This window comes from Protopterus annectens, chromosome 6.part0, assembly GCF_019279795.1.
Source record: "Protopterus annectens isolate FY-2018-M chromosome 6.part0, PAN1.0, whole genome shotgun sequence".
NCBI classification, from domain to species: domain Eukaryota; kingdom Metazoa; phylum Chordata; order Ceratodontiformes; family Protopteridae; genus Protopterus; species Protopterus annectens.
In genome coordinates this window covers 1,218,750,941-1,218,771,370 of record NC_056737.1, presented here as the reverse complement: position 1 = coordinate 1,218,771,370, position 20,430 = coordinate 1,218,750,941, and positions in this window count along the sequence as shown.

The window sequence follows — 20,430 nt, the reverse complement described above, 5'->3', positions numbered from 1 at the left end:
CTATATACCTTTTACCCCTGCTTTCCTTTGTCCTTTGATTTTCTGAGTCAATATCAGTTAATAGCAAGACACACTAAGTATTTGTTTAACAAGTTCATACTTGTGTAGGCTGACACCTTCCCTTAACTTTTCTAAAACTTGCCTTAAGTGCTCCTACACTGATTAGCATTTTACTACATCACCAATATGTTGTCCAGGTGGTTCTGCATGTTTCAGATTTCTTGTAACCCATAGTCCAGAGGTTATTTTGCCAAGTGGCTGGGGCAGATACCACCAAAATATCAGTGCAGCCATACTGTGTGTTGACAGTTGCAGATTTCAAAGCTTAATGTAAGTTCATCTCATGCTGTACTTATGCCATGTCAGTGTTTTCAAAGTGTCCCCACATCACACAAAAAATATTTTCTTTCCTAGGTAGGGATACACTGTAGTAGGTGGCACTGGATTCACATGCAATTTAGAGCCCCTGCATATTTGAACATATACTGCTATGCCTTTCTTTAGAATATTTACAAAAGGAGCTACCCACTATATGTGTATTTCTTGTAGTTTTGAGCTCTACAGCTGTGTACCTATCTTCCTCCTTAATTCATGAGGTAGTAAACAGCCTTTATTAAACTTTGGAGTGTGTTGTTACTTTCCATTTCAGTACTGGTGTAAATGTTTTAAGCTAAACCTAGTTCTTTCATAAATATGAAAACTGAAAACGGGCTTTTGGGCCCAGTGGACTTCCCCAGTTATCAAACTGGAAATAAATAAATAATAATAAATAAATATGATTTGGAATCTGATAGTTTTAATAATGTATTTCTTTTATGATAGCACTCTCTCCTTTCTGACATGTCGCTTGCAGTTTCTCTGTAGAGAACCAGTTTAGTTTAAAAATCCTGATAGTCATAGACAATGCAACTTTAATATCTAATTCCTTTCTTGTACTCTTCCCAGCAACTTATGATGTAAGTCAAATAATATTTTTGTAATATTTCAGTCACACTGTGCAAATGAAACTGTTGCCTGACTATCAGAAATGATGTCTCTTCTATCAGTACCAGAACGACTTTTGACTTTCACCATTCTGTCCAAGGTTTACTTCTGGTATCTGCACCTTGTATCCTTCTGTTACCATTTAATTTGTTTTTATTATTTCTCCACCTTTACATCTTTGCAGTGTACATTTGCCTGTGACTTCATCTACAATATTTATCATTAAAAAATATGTGCCCTATCTATCGAACATTCTTTTCACATCTAAAGCAAAACCCTTTCTTGAGGGATTAAAAAGGCAATTTATTTACGTGACATGGTTGCATCTTGTTCCGACTCAAAAGCATTTCTGGCAGGTATTTCAACTGGCACTAATATAGTATCTTCTAGATGTAATATTGGTTCATTTTTGAAAATAATTTCCTTTGCATAATAATTTCCAAACTTGGTTCTTTATCACATTTGTCAGTCATCCAAGTAGCCAGCAATGTTTGGCTAATCAGCACGATTCAGCAATACATTCTGAACTGAAATATTTTCATTTCTTCTGGGGGTACTTTTGTGAAACCAGAAATATTTCTGCAGATATTAAAGGATTTGAGTCTGGATCCCATAAAATCACCACATTCATCTGTGCTGAATCATAGATTAAAAAAGGCTTTTCCTGTCCTTTAGGAAACATTCAAGAAAGATCCCTATGGGCCACATCAGCTATCCTTTGCAGAAACATTGATTAACAGCTTGTTCTTTCGATAATCCTGATGTACTACCATCCATCTCTTTTTGTTGCTTCACCACAGATGAGATTATAACCAATGCATCCTTGCTTAATGGTGTACATTTGCTGAAAAAAAACAGTCCATATTCTTCTCAGTAAACTTAAACAATAACCATCCCACTTGCCTTTCCACCATGCTTTATGCTCCAGACCTTTCCAGTATTCCTGTACCTAGTTTCTAAACTTAACTCCCTGCTCTCTAAGTGTCCTGATCCTGTTTTTACATTTCCTCACAATCATATATTCTCAGCTTCTAGCAGTTGTGCACCCAGTAGTCTTTGTGGTCCTAAAACAAAGTCAGTGGTTTCTTCACTGACGTACTGGGGTCTAATAATTTTCTTGTCTTTGCTTTGTTTGCTAAATTAGCCCAAAGCTGACCTTCAAAAAAACATGCCGTAAAATTGTTTATGCAGTTATCCACAGAGTGGTTCATTTTTCTTCAGCCCTCAAAATAAGCAATCTTTCTTTCTTTCTTGACATTTTGTTTACCGAGAAAGTCCAGGAAAGTCTGACTGGAAAATTTTATTTGCTTTCAGCAGAGGCACAGGGAGAAAAATTCCACAAGTAAAAGAACAGAAAATTCATGTTGATAAGTGAAAACTGACATAATATTGTGATATACTGTAAATACATAGATGAATACAAATATTAATATACATATATATATATATATATATATATATATATATATATATATATATATATATATACACACACACACCATCATTAAAACAAGGTAAGTCCAATATCATGCAGTACTGATGTGTTGGCAGGTTTAAGTACTCACTTATAAAGCAAATGTCAGCGTGGAACATTCAAACAGAGGAAAAGAAGGAGAAATGTGAGGGGAGTGTGAGATAAGTATTTGTTAGAGGTAATAACTAAAGAATGTGAGTGGGGTGTGAGGTAAGTATTTGTTAGAGGTAATAAGTGAAGAATGTAAGGGGAGCGTGAGGTAAGTATTTGTTAGAGGTAATAAGTGAAGAATGTGAGGGGAGTGTGAGATAAGTATTTGTTAGAGGTAATAAGTGAAGAATGTGAGGGGAGTGTGAGGTAAGTATTTGTTAGAGGTAATAAGTGAAGAATGTGAGGGGAGTGTGAGGTAAGTATTTGTTAGAGGTAATAAGTGAAGAATGTGAGGGGAGCGTGAGGTAAGTATTTGTTAGAGGTAATAAGTGAAGAATGTAAGGGGAGCGTGAGGTAAGTATTTGTTAGAGGTAATAAGTGAAGTAGGCTGGATTACTAATGAGTAAAAACAAGATTAAGAATCAGGAACATACGTGAAGTCAAATAAAACAAGGAAAAGGAGAGACCGAATGTATGTTGGTATTCAAATGGAAATGCCCCAGTTTTACAGACTCACAACAGAATTGGGGTCTGCCCCACAATAAAATAAAATGTATCTCCTTAGTGCAATTTAATTAGGTAAGTTCTTCAATTTGTCAGTACTCAAATGCTTTGAGGTAGTACTTTTCATAGCTTCAGTCAAAACAGCAGGTTTGTCCTTAGTTTTAACTAAAGGACAACAACAGGATTCTATTATTAAATGCTTGACTTATCCATCGATTATCTCCCTATTAACTCTCCCTGCTATGAATAAATACATTCATAGGTTGATAGGTAGGTACAAGGCTTTTAGCCCAAGGGTCTAAGTAATCCTACCCATCAAGGTTCGCTGGCTTACGCCCCCCAAGAAAGTTATTTTCCTGTGCCCCTGTCAAGCAGAACCACAGAAGTGATCCTCGGGGTGTATTTCCTATTTCCCATCCACTCATCAAGATTTTTCTTGAAGAGTGCCAATGAGGAAGTTTGCTTGACATAGATGGGTAGCTTGTTCCAGAGTATAGGCAGTCTCTGGGATATGAATCTATCCCTCCAGCATGTCCTGTTTATTGTGGTGACAAGGTTTAGGTCCCTAGAGTGCGTAGCTTGGAGGGATTGGGATTTCTTTAGGTGTAGCATGTCCAACAGATCTGGGTTTGACATAGCTTTGTATGTTAGGCAGAGATCACCTCGAAGTAGGCGATATGCTATGGAGTAAAGCTGGAGTTTTGTGAGATGGTCAGTGTAGGGCATCTGTTTGAGGACAGTAATCCTCTTTGTGAGGTACTTCTGTGGCCTTTCCAGCTGCTGCAGATGCCTTGTGAGGTACATTCCAAAAGGGGTGTTGTACTCTACAACGGGTCTAATGAGTGTTTAGTAGAGGGGAACAATGACCCCTTTTTTCCTGGATGAGAACCCTTTTGTGATGAGGTGTGCCATGTAGAAGGATTTCCTGACTAGTGTGGCGATGTGATTATCAAAGGAGAGATTAGTGTCCTCCTGGGTCCCAAGGTCTCTTATCACACATTTGGCATTAAGTAGACTGATGCCTATGTGGTAGTTCATGGGTACTGAGTTTTTACCAAAGGGGATAACAATGCACTTTTTGGCATTGAGCTTGAGGCCATGGCTCTGACACCAGGCATCTGTCTCAGTGCGGCTCTTCTGTAGTATGTCCACATCATTTGGAGACTCGACTATGGCTCCTAGTTTGCAGCCATCTGCGAACTTAATTAGCCCAAGGCCTTCTGTGTTAGCCTGTACTTCAGAGAAGTAGATACCAAACAGGAGAGGTCCCAGGACTGAACCCTGTGATACTCCACTTGTCACTGGTTTAAAGTCAGATTTGGAGTCTGCAACTTTTACAGTGTGGGTGCTGTCAGTGAGCCAGTTGGCAACCCGTCTTGTGACATAGGGATTTATATCTAGTTTAGTGAGTTTAGCTATAATTCCAGAATGGGTGATGGTGTCGAAAGCCTTGGCGAGGTCAAGAGAGGCTGTGTGAACCACCTTACCCTCGTCTACAGCTTTGGTGACTGCCTCAAAGAAGTCGATCAGATTCAGGAGGCATGATCTGCCTTTCACAAACCTGAACTGGCTGGGGTCAAGAGTTTGGAGGTTACCATTGTCTTTGTTTATGTGTTCCATGATGATATGTTCCATGGCCTTAGAGACCAGGCTCACCAGGCTAATAGGGCGATAGTTCCCGGAATCAGTGGTGGCTCCCCCTTTGTGGAGTGGGATAACTGTTGCTGTGTGCCATTCAGTGGGCACAAAGCCTGATGTGAGGCTATGATTGAACATGGTGCTTAGGTGGGAAGCCAGTTTGTTCTGAAGTTCGTGTAAAACGCAGCCTGGGATGTTGTCCGGTCCCATGGATTCTGTGTTTTTGGCTTTAGAGACTGCAGCTTTTACTTGCGTAGCTGTGATTACAGGGACTCTGCATTCTTCCTGTATAGATATGGGCCCTTTATGGGGTGAGAGGGGGTAAAGTTAGCACTGAACTTATCTGCCAGGATGTTGGCAATATCAGTTGGTTCTGTAATTTTCATGCCATTGTGCTGTAACTCAGAGCAGATCTGGGTGTTGCCATTGAGATTCTTGACATAACTATAGAATGCTTTGTGGCTGTCCCTAGAATCAGTGGTGATTTTGTTTTCATAGCTAGCTTTGGAGGATCTTATAAGGGATCTCAGCTTCTTACTGAGGCTGACCAGGGAGCTCCTCCACTCATGGGATTTTACTCTCTTTTGCAATAGTTTTTTCCTTCTGTTGTAGAGTTTGTTTATGGCAGGGACCACCAGATTGACTTCCTTTTTTTGGAGGATAGCGTATTGGTTCTGTTTGGGATAGCATGCTCCATGCACTCGTTAAGTGCTTACAGAGTGCATTTGTGTAAGGTTCAGCAGTCATAACTGTATTGTCCATCTGCATGGGTGTCATGAAGTTCGCCACTTCTGTCTTAAGAAGCGTGAAGTTGGCTTTGGAAATTTTTTTTACCATGGTTTCCTTAATGGGGGGGGGGGGGGGGGTGAGGGCGGGATGTGGATATCTAGGGTGATTAGCTTATGGTCGGATCTGACCGATGAGGAGTTGACTTCAGGTGTGGAACACCAGTCACTCATGTTGGTAATGACTAGGTCTAGGATATTGTTGCCCCTGGTGGGGGTGTGGATAAGTTGATCCAGGGCATTGGAATTTATGAATTCCAGAAAGCGTTGAGTGAAGGAGTTGGTACATGAGTAGTTTTCCCAGTTAATGGTGAGGTAGTTGGAATCGCCCATTATTAGGGTTGTTGGTTGAACCCTAATATTTTCCAGTATATCAAGAAAAGAGGAGTGGGAATCCTGGGGCATGGTGGGAGATCTGTAGTAAGCTACAATTTGGATTGCAGTTTTGCTCAGAGCTAGTTGCACTTTGATAACCTTGGACACATTTGGCTGAGCAACTAGCCTGGAGGTGTGGATATACTTAATGAATATGGACATAACTCTGCCTTTGGTGTTCTGGTCCAGGTTAGGTGACCAACAAGTGTGGTATGCGTTATAGCCTGGTAATGCAGGGGTGCTCTCTGGAGCCTTGAACCAGGTCTCATTCACTGCACAGATATCGATGTTCTCCATTTTAAGGAGTGTCTCGAGGGAGTGCATTTTGAGATTTAGACTTCTAGCATTGAGTATCATTACCCTCAGTTTTTGCTTGCCTGTTCCTGTTACAGTGGCGAATTTATCATTTTAACCTTGCCTTAAAAAGGCACTACAGGGGCGGCAAAAGCCTTAGCCAAAATCCAGAATCACAGGGGTGACAGGTGCAGGCCATCTCTGGCAAAGCATCATGGTCTGTTGACCATGTCATCCCAGGCCGACAGATACTGGATCCCCTTAGAATGACACCAGAAGCTTAGCCAGTTGTTGAAGTCAATCATTTTGTCCTTGTACTGCAGTATCATTCTGGGCAATGGCAGGATGCTACTCAGGGTTAGGGTCATACCTGCCTGGGCTACAAGATCGGAGAGCTCTTCCATGTCTCTTTTCATGTAGTCCAGGGAAGTACATCTCAGGTTATTCACACCAACATGTACAATGACAGAGTCATATTTGTACTTGTTGTGGCATGGCCATCGGGTTACGTGGTGGATCCTGGCACCTGACAGGCAGCTGACAGTAACCTTCTCCTTGTTTAGCCTGGTGAGTGGGACATCAGTGTGCCTGACTATAGAGTCACCTATGACTAGTGTATTGGGTACCTTGTTTTGCCTTATGGGCTGTGGTTGAGTGGCACACTGAGTCTATGGGCTATGTGTCATTTGTGTTGTGTTGGGGGATGGAGGTTGCTTGCATTTCTGCTTTGGAGGTCTCTGTTGCTTGAGCAGGTTATTACTGAGAACTTCCATGAATGTTTTTGTGTTTCTATGTGTGGATTTTGGTGGTGTAAGTTTAGTGGGACTATGTGATGAGTGTAGTGTGGTGCAAGTGTTTACCTTCTCCTCTTGCCTGTCAAGTTCAGTCTTGGCTGAAGAGAACTTTACCTCCAGTTTGGCTAGATAAGTGCATCTCTCACAGGTTGTAGTGTTGGGTGGGAGGAGGAGAGGGTTGTCTGTGTAATGAGGCAGTTTCTACATTTCCCCAAGATGCCCAGATTCATCAGATAGACAGGAGAGAACACTGTGTGCTGACTCTTGGACATGCCTGAATAAAAAAAAATATTTTCCTCTAGACAAGTGAGGAAAGTGAGTACAAAAGCTGTTTTTCTCTAAGCAAGTGAGGAAAGTAAGTACAAAAACTGTTTTCCTCTGGGTAATGAGGAAGGTTGAGTGCTGTAGTAATTTGTAGCTTATTTAGTGCTTACAACAAGTTCTGAACAAGTGCTGAGCATGAATAAGAAAATTCAAGTTCTAAAACTAAGAATCTGGATCTGAACTAGACTAGTTACAGGAAAGAAACAAGTGGGAATGTGAGCTTTTAAATCAGAAAGTTGAAAGAGATGGAAAAATTGCCCAAACGGTCAATAACTAGTGCTTACCACTCCCACTGATAAGCTAGCAGGCTTCCCTCCAACACAGAAAGGCTTGGGGGCCTCAGGAGCTTACAAGCAGTCCTGGATACAGCAAATCTGTATCTGAACTAGACTAGTTACAGGAAGGGGGGAAAAAAGTGCAAATGTGGGCTTTTAAATCACGAAGTTGAGATAGATGGAAAAACTGCCCAGCTGGTCAATAACTATAATTTCTGGACCAGAAACCACTTCTTATGTGGTAGATAGGTTACCTAGTGCTTACCACTCCCACTGATAAGCTAGTAGGCTTTCCTCCAACACAGACAGGCTTCGGGGGTTCAGAAACTTACAGTCCTAGATATAGCAAATCTGTATCTGGACTAGCTAGTTACAGGAAAGGCAGGAAACAAGCATATTTTTTGTTACAGTTAAGCAGAACACAGGGAGATTCTAGCGAAGTTTTTTTTTTGTAAAGGAAAGGGAGAGAGGAGAAGCAGAAGATACTTCAAGGCTAGGAAACTAAGTGGTTTGGCCTTCTCAAATGTTGTCTCTGTATTAGGTAGAATGAGCTAATGACACTAGACTGGGAGGAGTGTCCCAGATCAAATTTACAGTAGGGGCGGGCAACCGCAAAGCCACCAAGTGTAACAGCAAGACACCAACAAGGAGGGAGGGTGGAGAACAATGCTAAAGCTACTAGCCTACACTTTTTTAGACAGTAGATACTAAAGAAATGTTTATCACAGCAGAAGAACAGCAGTGAACCACAAAATGAAAGTTTTAAACAGATAAAGGAGCAAGGAGACTCTACAGAATGCTTTTAACTGCAAACAAATCAGTTATATGATACACTCTTTGGTGGGAAATCAGAACAAACAAATAGGTGCTTAACAAGTAGGGAAAATTTCCCCTTAATACCTTTCACACAGTGAAACTAGCTAAAAAGCTTTACAAACAGTGTGACAGTAAAAAACTATTATTCAGGCCCTGTAAGGCAGACAGTTTTAGTTTAACCATGCAGATTAGTTAATAGCAATAAAATACAATACATAGCATGCAGCAGGAAATAAAAAGTGCTATATATAAATTGCTAGAAGAAATAACTAGTAATAATAAGCAAAAAAATAGGATACTTATTGTTATATATATCTCAGATCAGAGTTGTAGCCAATGCCCTTCCTCTGCTAAACAACAATTCAGCATTTAAAATATTTTAAATTGAATGTTTCTCTCCTCTAGAACAGTACCTTACTGTGCTATGGTGGTTTCACTTTCAAAAAAATGTTATCCCTCCCTGGAAAAGGATGCTGCAGTCTCCAATTCATTCATGTCATTAAGGTCAATGAATATAGGCAGTTTTCTGGCCAATTCCCTCCCCCAAACTGACATCACCATGACCATCCTAAAAATACACCCATGCTGTGATGTCACAACTCCCTGGTCTTACTCGTACAGAAAGTAAAGGCTAGAACAAGGAAACAGTAATTGAATCAAGTCTCCTACTGTGAGCTGTCAGTCACAACAGGTAACAGCTCAAATTACCCTTAGCACTTTGACAGCTAGGGAAGTTAGGTGTGAAGGGGGATGGGAGATGAGTCAAAGCAATACAATTCAGGCTTCACAAAAGACTGCAATTTAGCCATTCTAAAAAGAAGCAGCAGTAAGAAGCACTTTGAAAATCTGTTGTATGGCATTTGCACTGTTTGTGTTTTAAGTAGTCACTGAATGGCATGAAATGTTACTTAAAACTAACTGACTGAATGACAGCAGTGTATGCATGTAAAATCAATGTTGTGACAGGAGGTTTAGGAAGAAAGAGGCCTGCGTGATGTAATTTTTTACAGACAAGCACTGCATTGTGGGATACCTAGAGGTAGACCAAACAATCAGAATTACTTCAAGATGCCAGAGCCCATGTGGTCAGACACAGAAATTATGTATAAAAATATGTAGAAACCCGTAAATAGTCCCAGAGTCATGTTATAATGTAGAAAACACCAAACCATGAAATAATGTTTTTTGAGTCTGTGGGTAAGGTTCTTCTTTAAGAAAAGAGACAGTCACAAATGTCCTTCTGATGCTGCAGAATAGATTTTTTATCTGTGTATTCCTGCCCATAATGTAAATCATTTTGTATATATTTGTAAACAGCTGGTATGCTGTAACTGAACCCCATGAGTAAGGGGTGTCTGTTTCAACAGGTAGTGCAATTGGTTTTGATGCTGGAAGATCACAACACTGTATGTTCTAATCCAATTCCTAACCAGGTGCTTTGTTTTAAAGTTTGCAAAAAAAATCTTTAAAATAGTAAGTAGTGCTGTATAATTTCAAAGCAACATGATATGAAGAATATGAGAAAAGATTAACTAAAACATTGATGTCTTGTGGTTTTGCCTAAAAAGGACATTGTTTCAAAAATCCTAGCTGTATCTTACAGGGAGCAAACCACAAAGTCTATAAAGTGCAACATAATCTACTTGGATCCAGCATCTGGAATGATCCCAATTCTCTTAAGTTGGACAGTTGTTTCCATGAATGCCCTGAGCTGATTTCCACTCTTTGCTGTGATCCTTATTGCACAGTGTTTCTGTTGCCTCATGAAACTCCCTCAGGGACAGTGGTTTGTGGCTGTCACACAGAGCTAAAGTCGCAGAATCAGGCAAGCTGTTACACAGAGCTAAAGTCCCAGAATCAGGTGCAATGTCACACAGAGCTAAAGTCCCAGAATCAGGCAAGCTGTCACACAGAGCCAAAGTTCCAGAATTAGGTACAATTTCACACAGAGCCAAAGTCCCAAAATCAGGTACAATGTCACACAGAGCCAAAGTCCCAGAATCAGACAGACTGTCACACCGAGCCAAAGTTCCAAAATCAGGTATAATGTCACACAGAGCTAAAGTCACATCATCAGGCATGCTGTCAGACAGAGCCAAAGTCCTAGAATCAGGCAGGCTGTCACACAGAACCAAAGTCCTAGAATCAGGCAGACTGTCACACAGAGATGAGTACAGTTGTACTAGGACCAAATCCAAAATAAAAATAAAAATGCAGGATTAAACAAGATAGTTTACTGACTGTAACACAAAGTTAAACAAAACAACATCAGAAAGGTGGACACACACACACACACACACACACACACACACACACACACACACACACACCCACACACACACACACACAAAGAATAAATGGAACAACCTACAGATGAAAATAATGGAAAGGTCCTACCAGTTATACTAAAATCAGGTTTAGAACAGCACCATGAAGACCATAAGACCCAAGAGAATCTGTTGAATAAGCCAATATCCTATATAGTGCAAGACACTCCAGTAAGCTTAAATCAAGTGCTACTTGTGTGGTGACAATGCTTGCTTGGTAAAATTATTTTGCACTGCTGTACTAAGCTTTCTTTTGAGCAGGTGTTATATATTTTTTTCATTTTGAGTGACCATTTCATGGGTTCATTTTAGTTATTAAAGAGAACATTAGACTTTTATTAGCAGGGGAGCTCATCTGTAAATGCAAGATCAATATTATCGTTTCTGTTGTGTCTTTTATAATTCGGAACAGAGTTTGTCTGTGCATTTTGTTTTTAATCATTGGCAGACTTTTTTTGACTGAGAGACATAGTGATGAATGGGAGAGGCAAACAAAAATCCCCATAAATATATGCATTTTTCTTTCTTTTTTTGTGCCTTCTTTGACATATTATCACTTTACACATTTTTTGCATTTACCTTCCTCACCAGTTTGTACCACTGTTCTCTGATCATCTGTAAAGTATGAGAAATAAAATCCAGCAGAAGTCATCTGTATTATGTCACAACCCCAACCTTATATCCTGGAAAAATACAGACATGGATAGGCTGTGAACAGTTCACTGTTTCAAAATAACTCTAAATGACTGCTGCATGAAGAAATTATTAGTACATTTTACACACTGCATTTATTATTGAGAAATGGAGTTGCCTCACAACTTGAAAGGTAAAAGATACATTCAGGTGCTAAGTGATTTCTGCTTGTTCTCACAGTTATATTCTTGGAAAATTAAAACTACAATGTGGATTATATCCAGCATCATCTTCAAAGTTAAAATAACTGTTTCCATCCTACAGCTGAAAAGAGTCGCTGACAAGTTAAATAAAACAACAAAATGAGGTACAGGACCCAGAATATTCAAGTAACTAGTAGATGAAACACTGATTCAATCATTTCCAGATGTAACGGCAGAACATTAAGATACAGTATAAGACAGACACGAAGTAGACAGCTCAGGATGAGTCAGTCATGATTCAGGAACAGGCAATGCAGGGAGTCAAACAGCCTGAGGGTCATGTCAAGAGAAATAGACCGAAGAATGACAGGAAGGTGGAGCTTCTGGCTGGTTATGAAAATGAGGCTCAGTGATGCAGCGACAAAGAATGACTATAGTAAGCAATGAGCCACAGGCAGAGCGCTTTAGTTTTAAGTAGAGGCAAAATGATGTATGAGAATGCCTGTCTGTAGATCATCACCCTTGTATTTTGTTTTTGAATTTTGTTGAATATGAACTTCTCTGTGAGATTTCTTAAATATTTTTAAGTGTTTTGTTTCATATTTATTCTATTTAATGCTTGAAGGAAGCAGGCATTTACCTCAAAAGGATATTATACATAGAGTATCATAGCCAGGGAGTTTATACCTGTAATCTAAGCAATACATCAACTTCCATAATATGTACTCTCCCCCATATATACATGCATATGATATATATATACCTTTTTGGTACCGAAATAAAATGGAAACAATGAAATGACAGGCTTAACAAAGCAATCCCTTCTGCTAGACATACATTCCAAGAAAATGGAATTTAACAAATATATACAACGTAATAAAATCAAACCATGGTAATTATGTCAGGTTTAAAAAATCTAGCCTCACTGTAAAAAATAGATATTTTTATAAAAAGTACATTTGAAGCCATAGATGGCATAGCAGAGTGCAACTAGAATTGTGGGTAAAATTGTTCAGTGCTGCAAATTCTTTAGTTTATCTTATTAACTAACATAAAGTAAAATTATTTTGCAAATTTAAATGGAGTAAAACAATCTAAGATATTTCTGTTTTAGGCATTTCTTGCTTCTAGTCCTACTGAAACTAGTTATTTGACATCAGTTTCCTGTCAAAAATCATTACCCTTCAAACAGCTTCTGATTTGGGGATGAGCCTTGAGGCAGACAAGGGAACACTGTCACACTGGAGGGAGGAGGTGTTTCTTTTAAAGTGTGTGTGTGTGTGTGTGTGTGTGTGTGTGTGTGTGTGTGTGTGTGTGTGTGTGTGTGTGTGTGTGCGTCTGTGTGTGTGTGTGTGTGTGTGTGTGTGTGTGTGTGTGTGTGTGTGTGTGTCTGTGTAATGATCCTGTCAGCAATTTGTTCAGACTTGGTTTGCCTAAACCACTACATATAGTAAGGTGCCAGTTAACTTCATTACTTACACATCTCCAGCTGCAATTTCTTCTCTCTTCACAGGGAATGGTAACTGAGAAGAGCTGCAGAGCAATCTCTCTGATACACTGAAAGGCAAGGTAACTTATTTTTTCTTTCCCCCAACCAGAATTCAAAGTTAGGTTATAAAGATCTCAAGCCAGTGACTTGCCAATGAATATGCCAATGTGATACCCCAAGCATTTTGTGTGTTGAAGGATATTAAAGCAATTAGACTTGTATTCATCAGTTTTGTGTTACTAGTGCAATTATTAGAAATATAAGATGATGTTACTTTTGCTAGTCTGCAATAATCTTACCATGACTATAAGGAGGTGGTGTTGTTTAAAACGGTTAATTCAGTTTCTTCATTTCATCTCAACCTGTTTGTCATCCTTTAGTCACTCAAAGTACATAAACTGGTGACAAATTAGCAAGTGATATTAGATCATTCATTAATATGAAATTTTGCAGTGATAAGAAGTTTATTGGATATTTACTTGTCAGTCAGTCAGTCGGTCAGTCAATCAATCGTTTAGTTCACCATTCAGTTTATTTCCAAATCTGTGCTTAGATTTGTTAACAATGGTAACATCAAAACAAAACAATATTATAAGCTAAATATACAGAGCACATACATTTAAATAATAACTTTAATGACCTAACTAATGGGAAGCATAATGGACTATTAGTAATAAAATAAATAGCTGTTAGAAACCAGCTCTAACAAGACTCTATGAGATAAATGGGTTTAGGGGACCTCCTATTCATCTGCAGAGTAGGAGAGTAGACTACGATTTCAACCATCTGGTAGTACACGCCACAGTTAAGGAATACTACATGAAAATGACCCAAGTTACAATGCTCCAGAGGAAAACTTATGCTCACTAACACTCTTGCTCTGGAAAAATGTAGAGGTTGAAAGATATGAAAAACTGAAAGGCTGCCAGCCCAGCCAGATAGAATCTTGTAAATAATTCTATGTGCTTTGTAAATATTAATATAATCCACAGGCTGGTTTTACAAATGTAAAAGAGAACTATATGTTATAATTAAACTATATGTTGTACTGAGCTTCAAAAGTGCAATCACAGGGCACTCTGCTGGAAGAAAGCATATAAGTCAAGTATTGTATGACTGTCTGATCTCAAACTTGGAGCCGTGATGTCTGGACCAGCAAATTCTTTCTATTGTTTTGAGACCAGAGTTAATTGCTAGATTTTACATATATAATGTCTTTTATTGCTGTGGTTTCCTGGCTAAGTGCAAGATCAAAGAACTGCTAAAATTCTGAGTTTTTGTTAGCCTGGAAAATTAAACCAGGGAAGTGTCAAGAATGATTTAATCTAAAATGAGTCAGCAGTGATGTATTATCAGTTTAAGACTTTCTCAGAGAGAGAGAGAGTTAGTGCATTTTGGATTTTGTCTGTACCTGAACACATATACTCACCAGTACTCTGCCTTTGTGCTGTATGTATGTTATTTAGAATATTGTTTATCTTAGAAATCGATAGAAAATAGTAAGATTAGACTAGCTGTTTTCCATATTTATGTCAGACTATTCTACAGTATTATTTTAAGCATTTTCCTGTGTCTGAACTCTTGACTGACACTGTGTTGAATTGAGGAGATTTGTCTTGTGTTTTTATTATTTATTATTAAATATTTTTAAACCTTTTAACTGTGGCTGTTTTGTGTAGAGATAATTTAAGCTGTAGAGAACATTACATGTATATAGTGATACTGTCTAAGTCACTCCAATAAGCCTTGCTGTTCGTCGTAATTACTAAGTAGATAATAATAATATTGCACAGTAAAATTGGACACCCTTTGGTAAGGGCCTTATCAGTAGCTGATATTAGTGGTTGGTGGCAGTGATGTCTACCTTATTGCCTGGGCAGAGAAGAGGGCATAGCTGGAGAACATGTGTCAGCCTTCCCCAGGAGTGTCTGTGTGTTTGTATATATCTCATATCTCAAAGTGTGTATGTGTTAGCTACTTGGGCAGAGACATGAAGCACTGGTTGAATAGAGAGGGTGCTGGAGGTTTTAGCTTGACCACTAGGCTAAGACCTGTACCTTATAGCTGTGCCAGTGGGTAGTCTTATTGGGGATTTGGAGAGAAAGGGAGAAATCAGACCCAGACTGACTGTGATCTCTGTGTGCTCTTAAGGGAAATTGTACTTTACTGTTGGTGTACTTGTTATCCTTCCCAATGTGCATGCCCCTCACTGGTGCTAGTGGTGAGGATTGAGGCTCCTTGATTACTGGTCCAGTGCACTGGCATCACAGATGGCACATAGGGTACCAGCATCAATTGAGATTTATTAAGGAGCCAATGCACACTCTCATATATCAACTTGAAAATCTTAGATTCACACCAGTGCAGCATACTCAGCACAGAAGTTTGTATTTATTTTTACATATTTTTATCCATATACTTTTGTTTTTATTTCTACTTTGCTGACTATATTGGTTCAACTAGGCCAATGTCCTCTTTTCAGGGGAGACCGGTGGTGGTATTCATACTGACTATGGAAAATCTGACCAGAATGCTGGGAAGCTTCCCCAACTCTTCTCAAGTCAGTATGTAGTACCACCTGAGAGCTCCTACCAGGACTCAGAATTGCTGAGATGCAGGAAGAAAACAGAGATGCTGATTTGGTGCAGAGAAGTAAAGCAGAGCTGGAGAAAAAAAGGGTTATACTGATGGAAGTGATTAGCTGAAGGTGAGTATTGTAACTTCACAAGACTTAGCATTCTAACTTCACGAGGCTTAGCAACTCCCATTTTAGACATAACACTGAACAAAGAGGAACCTGGAAATGAGGAAACAATGAAGTGGAGAGCATTTTTGATAAGAAATGATTTGGCGCACAATGTACACAGAACCAGATGGCAATGAAAAGGATAACAGACTGTAGACAGAGGGACTGCATCTAGCCACTAGAGTACCTGGTTTTAGGGGCATATTCTGAGACAGAGCAGTAAGTGAAAAATGGAAACAAGACTGTGAGATGCAAAATGAAGAAAAACAGACAGATGGACCTCAGAAAGCATATTTAACATTGACAGCAGTGACTGCTCATGTAAAAAGAAAGAGACTGACAGGAGATCGGGAGATATTCAGCAGAACCCAGTGGAAAAAATGCCATTTTTTTAAAAGAGGCCTATGATAATTACTTATAAAACTGAACAGGTTATTGATAAATACCATGTGTTGGATACAAACATGTCAATTTGCCAAAGATTTTAAAACTCAAGTGCCAAAACACAGCCGTCCAAAATGTCAAAATTAAAAATGCAGCAGAAAAAAGGAAAGCAACTGTGGGAGATCAGAGTACGGTGGGTTTCGGGGAAATGGTCCTTTCCTTGCTGTAGTGCAAGTCAGAGTTAGTATATATAATTAGCATGGGGTGTGAGTGGAGGAGTCAGGGCAGGATTTCCCCATGCAAATAAAATATGGCTTTGCTGTTTTTCTAGGGTTTTGAATGTTGCTATTTTGGCACTTTACATTTAAAAATTTTGCAGAATGATATTAATCCATATTGGATAGAATTATATTGTTGTTGGGCTTTGATGCAACTGACATTAGGGAATCTCATTCATGTGGGTAATGAGTTCTTTTGTGAAGTGACTTTTGAAACTTTATTGTCGGGTAGAAATTTCATGAATGAAGTTGAGAAAAAGTTTTTTGAAGTCCGTGGAAAGTGTACATTTCAAAATTTGAATATGAATTTAAAAAGGAAAGTGCTTGCACAACTTAGAACAGCTGAGATGAGTGAACAGGAGCTGAAAATTTGGGAATGTTTAAAAAAAAGTGCATGAATTAAAAAAAGTGTTAGATAAAAGAAAAGTGTAGTCAGTTGTGTGGGAAATTATTTGTATTTTTTTATTTAATGATATTTGATTACTTGGAAAATCTGACTATGTAGATACACATTTCAACAGAAGCCTGGGAAGCAAAGCTTCAAAGAATTATAAAAACATTCTAAGAACAATAATTTTACAATCAATAAAAATAATACAAAAATCTTCAGTTTAAAAATATATACCAAATTAGACATAATGTAAAAACAGTGGTTAAGAATAGATACAATTTATATGACAATGATTTAGTATTTAGAGAAATGTTAACCTTTTTATAGGGAAATTAAAGGTAAGTTAGTATAATACAAACAGCAATTGTAATACAAAGTGAGGGAATATTTAGAAAAAAGAATCAGGGGAGAGAAATAGACTGAAGCAAGGAAGTGAATGACAAAAGGAGAGTAAGGAGGTGTAAGGTATAAATCAGTATTTATTTGTATTTAGAGACATAGTTTATCTTGAGATTGAGCAAGAACAGAGCCAAATTTTGGCTACAAAGTCTTTCAAAATGCTTTTATAGGACCGGAGGGAGGTTATTAATCTGATGGATGCAGGTAAGGAGTTCCCGACCTTAGCTCCATGCCCAGCAGATTTCATATGTTTGTGGACAGAGAGGAGTTTTCAGTAATAGAACACTCATAACCACCTGGGAACACAGTTGTATAGAATGGTATTTAATGCTGGACAGGCAGATAGACAAAAGTAAAATACAACATGTATCTAATGTTTTTAATTAACTGGAAAAAAATGACGTGAAATATTGGAAGAACCATAAACACTTTTTGTTCTGGCTGGTCACACTTAGTGCAACAGTATAATAAAAGAAAATGTGGACAATGCAGGATATTTGTCCATTCTAGAAGGAATTGAAGGTCTAATTGTAAAAAATGTGGTTGTGACTGTCTTTTATTAATTGAAAATAGGGAATATAATAAACAAATTAAAGCAGGAACAACATAATTACAAGTAAAGAAGACAGTAAAAGGAATAAAAGTAATACAAGGCTCAATGCAGGGAGTATACAAAAAAGAAGAAACAGTTGAAAAGTAGAGGCACAAAATCAGGGGGATGATGTAAGTGAAGTAATAGTATCAGGTAAGAAAGAAGGTAAAGAAATGTTTGTGTAAAATATGTATGAGGTGCCTTAAACTGCTAAGAAAGCAATGGGTGGGGAAAGCTGTGAATATCAAAATAGATAGTAATATTGATAGAAAGGAGAATGCAAAGTTGAAAAAGAAAAGCAAAGGGCAAAGGTTAGCTTAAAAAGGATGCAAAAAAGGCAAAGGCTAACTTAAATGGAGTTTCTTTAAATACTTACAGTATAAACATTTACTTACATTGAATAGTTGTATTTGAATGATGTAAAAGAATTGAAGAGGATGTGATTTGTCTTCTAGAAATAAGATCTTTAGGGATAAAAGAGAAGATTTTGGAAATATATGGGGATATAAAATAGTATGAATGCTGGGGAAACATTTATGTTCTGCAATAGCTGTAATGGTGCAAAACATCAAGATGACAGTTTTGGATGTGATAGTAGTAATAGTGAATGGGGAGGGGGTAGCGTTGTGTGATCTATGAATAAGCATGAAGCTATTGAGATTAGTGTTAAATGTGCATATATGAGCGTGGGGGAAAGAAAGAAAGTGATTGGGAGGAACCAAAAATATGTTTTGGTTAGTATATCTATTATAAAAGTAGATTATTTGAACTGTAATTTAAGAAAGGAAAAATGAAAGATTACACAAGATGTGAAAATGATGAAAGAAGAAGACTGGAAAGTTAACATTGGGGAAAGAAAAAAGAAAGAAAGAAAGAGAGAGAAAGAAAGAAAAAGAAAGAAAGAAAAGAAAGAAAGATAAAGAAAGAAAGAAGAAAGAAAGAAAGAAAGAAAGAAAAAAGAAAGAAAGAAAATGAAAGAAAGGAAGGAAGAAAGAAAGAAAGAAAAGAAAGAAAGAAAGAAAAAAAGAAAGGAAGAAAGATTATACATATAAAATGCTAAGCTATGGAGTATGGACAGAGATACAGTGCAGTTTACTCAGATCATTTGCAAGAAGTAAGAGGGAGATGTGATGATGCAAAGTTTTTTGATTATAGAGCTGTATGAGCAGAAATAAGAGAAAAAGAAGAAGAAAAAATAAAGGAAAAGTAAAATGTGTAATGCGGAATGTCTGATAAAGTAAAAAATGAAATTGTGAAAGGAACGTGTGACAATGAAACCCTTTTACAGGATATCGATGTATTATATATAAAGATAAATATATAAAGTATATAGTCAAGTTGAAAAAGAAAGAAAAAGAAAAGAAAGATATAGCAAGCAACAGAAAAATCTGAAGAGGTTTTGCATTCAGTGGTGGGGATTTTTAATATTAAGAGTGAAGACTGTGAATATATGGAGAGAGCAAAATGTTAAGGAAAAAACCTTTTATAAACAAAAAAAGGAGGCTCCTCATTTTTAGGAGAAGGTGTGAAGTATAATGAGATAAAACGAAGGTTGTGAAGGACGAAGAAGGAGAACTGAAGTATAAACAGGATGAAATTATGAGGACTATTGGGAGATATGTAAGAAAGATATATAAATGCTTAAATATGAGAAAGTGGAAGGAGTGTACTGGGAAGTTGAAAAATAAAGGCAAGCTTGACAGAAGAGTTAGAAAAAGATATTGTAAGGGAAGAGCTAGAAGATACAATTCATGATGAGAAAGATGTGTATGTGCCTGGGCATGATGGATTAGGTTACATGCGTGGGCATGATGGATTATGTGATGTGCCCGGGTCTGAAGGATTAGGTTATGTGCCTGGGCCTGATGGAATAGATTGTGTGCCTCGGCCTGATGGATTAGGTTACATGCGCGGGCATGATGGATTATGTGATGTACCTGGGTCTGAAGGATTAGGTTATGTGCCTGGTCCTGATGGAATAGATTGTGTGCCTCGGCCTGATGGATTAGATTATGTCCCTGGGTTTGAAGGATTAGGTTACATGTGTGGGCATGATGGATTAGGCTATGTGCCTAAGCCTGATGGATTATGTTATGTGCATGGGTTTGAAGGATTAGGTTATATGCCTGCGCCTGATGGATTAGGTTAAGTGCCTGGGTCTGAAGGATTAGGTTATATGCCTGCGCCTGATGGATTAGGTTAAATGCCTGGGCATGATAGATTAGGTTATGTTTCTGGGCCTGAAGGATTAGGTTATGTGCCTGGGTCTGATGGAATAGATTGTGTGCCTGGGTCTGAAGGATTAGGTTATGTGCCTGGGCCTGATGGATTATATTATATGCCTGGGCATGATGGAATAGGTTGTGTGCCTAGGCCTGAAGGATTAGGTTATATGCCTGGGCATGATGGAATAGATTGTGTGCCTGGGCCTGATGGATTAGGTTACATGCCTGGGCCTGATGGATTAGGTTATGTGCCTGAGCCTGGTGGATTAGGTTATGTGCCTGGATGTGAAGGATTACATTATTTGCCTGGGCCTAAAGGATTAGGTTATATGCCTGGGCATGATGGATTA